This window comes from Camelus bactrianus, chromosome 8 (assembly GCF_048773025.1).
Source record: "Camelus bactrianus isolate YW-2024 breed Bactrian camel chromosome 8, ASM4877302v1, whole genome shotgun sequence".
Classification (NCBI taxonomy): domain Eukaryota; kingdom Metazoa; phylum Chordata; class Mammalia; order Artiodactyla; family Camelidae; genus Camelus; species Camelus bactrianus.
Window position 1 is genome coordinate 842,720 of NC_133546.1, and position 6,000 is coordinate 848,719.

The window sequence follows — 6,000 nt, forward strand, 5'->3', positions numbered from 1 at the left end:
GTTTTGCCTGAAAGGGGTTTCTTCTGTGCTGTAGCCTGATGGTGAGGGCACAGTCTGACTGAACCACTGTGAGTGTCCATAAGGTTGGTTTTGGAAAAGAACAGTGTAGGAAGAGGAAGAAGCATTAGGACGTAAAACCTCATTGCCCTTCATTTTATGTACCATTTGTTTACTTTCAAATTGTTGTTCACTATTTATATAAATGTGCTTTGCTGTTCAGAGGCTTTATTTTTCTACCTGTGCAGATAGTTTAGTTATCTTGGGCTGGGATAAAGTCATACAATTTTTCCCATTTAAAAACATTGAATTATTGTTGGGGAGGGGGAGCTCAGTGGTAGAGGGCTTGCTTAGCATGCACGGGGTCCTGGGTTCAGTACCGCCACTTAGACAAACAAACAAATCAATCAATAAACCTAATTACTTCCCCCAACCAAAAATACTGAATTATTTTTCTTTCCATATGGTTTCAGGAATAAATTACAATTGTTAAACAAAATTTATATATATTTATATGTATAATAACATATATAATAGCATTCTATTTAATACAGGCTATATGAATGTATTTAACATAAAATATTAAATGGTGTATATTTAATATTACATACATACTTACACACACACACACACACACATGCCTTGGAGGTACAGCCTCTCCCTAAGGAGCCGTGTCTTTAGACATCACTGCCTTGCACACAAGAATCACTGGCACTTCAGGGAAGGATTTCAAGCTGCTGTGGGAGGAAGAGGAAGGTTGGCATCAGCAGGATTCTCTCAGATTGTGGAGTTTTTTGCCATGTTTGGGGAGGATAAAACATCACCCAATGTGGTGAGCTGACACGGTTCCAGAATAGGACCAGCGACCCCAGATGGAGTGAAACTCAGTCCCTAAATAACTGGAAAAGAAGACCTGTGGGCACTTCCTTGAAACACGTTCATAGCACTGCCTATCCTTCTGGGCTGCTGTATTTTGTTTGATAAAGAATATAATATCAGACTGTTCTAAAATCCCTGCTAGAATGCCACAATATCTCATTCAAAGGGCTTTATAGGTAATTACTTTTTTTTTTTTAATTTCCAAGCTCTTTCCTTTCTAATGCCACATTTTTGAGGATTTAAAAAAAAATTACTGAAGGAACTAAAAGAGATAGTGTTTAGAGATATAAAATATGTCAAAAATGAAATTGAAGCTATAAAAAAGAACTAAGTAGAATAAGTAAACTCATTGCTGAGATGAGAGCTGACCTAAAGGCTGTGCAAAGCAGGCTGGATAATGCAGAGGAACGAATAAGTGACCTAGAAGACAGGACAACAGGAAGCACCCAATCAGAACTGCTGAGAGAAAAACAAATAAAAAACAATGAAAACAAGATAAGGGACCTATGGGATAATATAAAGCATGCCGATCTTCACATAATAGGGGTCCCAGAAGGGGAAGAAAGACCAAAGGGGATTGAAAAGGTATAGGAAGAAATCATGACTGAAAACTTCCCAAATTTAATGAAGGAATCAGATATCCAAGTATAGGAGGCTCAGAGAGTCCCAAACAGGAAGAACCCAAACAGACCTACACCAAGACATATCATAATCAAGATGGCCAGAGTCAAGGATAAAGAAATGATCCTAAAGGCAGCAAGAGAAAAACAAAGAGTGAGTTACAAGGGAACCCCCATAAGGCTCTCAGCTGATTTCTCTACACAAACTCTATAGGCCTGAAGGGAGTGGCAAGATATATTCAAAGTCCTGAATGAAAAAAGATTCAACCCAGGATACTTTATCCAGCAAGGCTATCCTTTAGAATATAAGGAGAGATAAAGAATTCTGCAGACAAGCAAAAACTAAAGGAACATTAAACCCATGCTAAAAGAAATACTGACAGGTCTACTCTAAATGGAAAAGCAGCAGGATGCTACAAAAATGAGAAACTCACAATTGGAAAGGGTGATAACTCATGAATTACAAATAAACACGAAATTGTAAAAGAAGACATCTAAATCATTCAGAGTGGGAGAGGGAAGCAAGAAAATACAGAGTATTTTTTTTCTTTCTTTTTAAAATTTTTTATTCTCAGTAGGATGGGTTTGAGATTATATTGCTATCTGTTTAATACAAACAGTTCTAGTAATTGGTTAACAGACTTACAAAAAAGGGTAACCACAAGCCAAAACCTTACAAGGGAGTCACAAAAACTAAATAAAATCCATCATAATACAAAGGAAAATTACCAAGCCACAAAAGGAAGAAGAAAGGAACAAAGAAGAAATAACAAATCAACTGCAAAAATAAGTTCAAAATGGCAATAAACACACATTTATCATTAATTACTGTAAATGTTAATGGACTAAATGCTCCAGTCAAAAGACATAGAGTGGCAGACTGGATAATAAAGCAAGAACCTTCAATATGCTGCATACAAGAGACCCACTTTAGGGAGAAGGACACATATAGATTGAGAGTGAAAGGATGGAAAAGGATATTCCATGCAAATGGAAAAGCCAAAAAAAGCAGGTGTAGCAGTACTGATTTCAGACAAAATAGACTTTAAAACAAAGGCCATAAAGAAAGATATAGAAGGACTTTTTATAATGTTTAAAGGAGTAATACAAGATGAAGATATTTCACTCATTAATATATATGCACCCAATATAGGAGCACCTAAGTGCATAAAACAATTATGTACAGAGATAAAGGGGGAAATTGATGGGAATACAATCATAGTTGGAGATTTTAACACTAAATTAACATCACTAGACACATCTTCCAGACAGAAAATAAATAAGACAACAGAGAAATTAAATATATATAGAAAAATAGATATAATAGAAAAATTAGATTTGGTGGATATTTTCAGAGCATTACACCTCCCAAAAATAGCATATATATTCTTTTCAAGTTCACATGGAACATTTTCTAAGATTGATCATGTACTTGGGCACAAAAGAAACCTCAACAATTTTAAGAAGATAGAAATTATCTCAAGCATCTTTACTGACCACAATGCCATGAAACTAGAAATCAACTACAGAGAAACAAAGGAGAAAAAAAGGAAAGCATGGAGATTAAACAACATGCTGTTAAAAAAACCAATGGGTCAACGATGAAATCAAAGTTGAAATTAAAAAATACCTTGAGGCAAATGAAAATGAAAACACAACCACACAAAACTGATGCAACACAGCAAAGGCAGTGCTAAGAGGGAAGTTTATAGCAATACAGGCCTTCCACAAAAAAGAACAATCTCAAATAAACAATTTAACCCACCAGCTGAGAGAACTAGAAAAAGAAGAACAAAAAACCCCAAAAGACAGCAGAAGGAAGGAAATAATGAAGATCAGGGAGGAAATAAATAAAACAGAGATTTAAAAAAAGCATAGAAAAAATCAATCATAACAAAAGCTGTTTTTTTTAAAAATTAAAGAAATCAACAAACCTCTGGCCAAACTCACAAAGAAAAAAAAAAAAAGAGAGAGCACAAATAAGGAAAATAAAGGAAAATGGAGAAATTACAACAAATAACATAGAAATACAGAATATCATATGAGAATACTATGAAAAACTATACGGAACCAAGCTGGATAACCTAGAGGAGATGGACAAGTTTCTGGAAACATACAGTCCACCAAGACTGAATCAAGAAGAAACTGACCACTTGAACAAACCCATCACTAGAAATGAAATCGAATTAGCAATAAAAAACCTCCCTACAAATAAAATTCCAGGACCAGACGGCTTCACTGGGGAATTCTACCAAACATACAAAGAAGAACTCATACCAGTCCTTCCCAAACTCTTCCAGACGATTGAAAAGGAGGGAGTACTCCCGAACTCATTCTATGAAGCCACCATCACCCTGATACCAAAACCAGGCAAAGACACCACCAAAAAAGGGAATTATAGGCCAATATCACTGATGAACATAGATGCAAAGATCCTTATCAAAATATTAGCAAATAGAATCCAACAGCACATAAAAAAAGATTATACATCATGGTCAAGTGGGGTTCATCCCAGGGACACAAGGGTGGTTCAACATATGCAAATCAATCAATGTAATATATCACATCAACAAGAGAAAGGACAAAAGCCACATGATCATGTCAATCGATGCAGAAAAAGCACTTGATAAAATTCAACACCCATTTATGATAAAAACTCTCACCAAAGTGGGTATAGAGGGAACATATCTCAACATAATAAAAGCAATATATGACAAACCTACAGCCAGCGTAGTACTCAACCGTGAAAAACTCAAAAGCTTCCCACTAAAATCTGGGACAAGACAAGGATGCCCACTCCTATTCAACATAGTCGTGGAAGTCCTAGCCACAGCAATCAGGCAAGAGAGAGAAATAAAAGGGATCCAAATTGGAAAAGAAGAGGTAAAAGTGTCACTATATGCAGATGACATGATACTATATATAGACAAGCCTAAAAGGTCCACACAAAAACTACTAGAAATAATCAAAGAATTCAGCAAGGTACCAGGTTACAAGATTAACGTTCAAAAATCAGTTGCATTTCTTTACACTAATGATGAATCAACAGGAAAAGAAAGTAAAGAAACAATCCCCTTTAAAATAGCACCCAAAGTGATAAAATACCTAGGAATAAATAAAGGAGGTGAAAGACTCATACACAGAACACTATAAACCACTAATGAAGGAAATTAAATAAGACTTTAGAAAATGGAAAGATGTCCCATGCTCCTGGATTGGAAGAATCGATATTGTTAAAATGGTCACACTACCCAAGGCAATCTACAGATTTAATGCAATCCCTATCAAATTACCCAGGACATATTTCACAGAACTAGAACAAATGACAATAAAATTTATATGGAACCACGAAAGACCTAGAATTGCCAAAGCATTACTGAAGACAAAGAAAGAGGCTGGAGGAATAACTCTCCCAGACTTCAGGCAATACTATAGAGCTACAGTCATCAAGACAGCATGGTATTGGTACCAAAACAGACATATGGACCAATGGAACAGAACAGAGAGTCCAGAAATGAACCCACAAACTTTTGGTCAACTAATCTTCAACAAAGGAGGCCAGAATATACAATGGAATAAAGACAGTCTCTTCAGCAAATGGTGTTGGGAAAACTGGACAGCAGCATGTAAAACAATGAAGCTAGAACACTCCCTTACACCCTATGCAAAAATCAATTCAAAATGGATCAAAGACTTGAACATAAGACAAGATGCAATAAACTTCCTACAAGAAAATATAAGCAAAACATCATTTCACATACATCTCAAAACTGTTCTCTTAGGACAGTCTACCCAAGAAATAGAAATAAAAGCAAGAATAAACAAATGAGACCTAATGAAATTTACAAGCTTCTGCACAGCAAAGGAAACCAAACCATAAGTAAAACAAAATGACAACCTACGGAATGGGAGAAAATTTTTGCCAATGAAACCGACAAAGGCTTGTTCTCCAGAATACATAAGCAGCTCATATGACTTAATAAGAAACAACCAAACAACCCAATCCAAAAATGGGCAGAAGACCTAAACAAGCAATTCTCCAAGGAAGACATACAAATGATCAAAAAGCACATGAAAAAATGCTCAATATCACTAATTATCAGAGAAATGCAAATCAAAACTACAATGAGGTATCACCTCACACCAGTCAGAATGGCCATCATTCAAAAATCCACAAATGACAAATGCTGGAGAGGCTGTGGAGAAAGGGGAACCCTCCTACACTGCTGGTGGGAATGCAGTTTGGTGCAGCCACTGTGGAAAACAGTATGGAGATTCCTCAAAAGACTAGGAACAGATTTACCGTATGACCCAGGAATCCTGCCCCTGGGCTTATATACAGAAGGAACCTACTTCAAAATGACACCTGCACCCCAGTGTTCATAGCAGCACTATTTACAACAACCAAGACATGGAAGCAGCCTAAGTGTCCATCAGCAGATGACTGGATGAAGAAGAGGTGGTATATTTGTACAATGGAATACTACTCAGCCATAAAACCAAC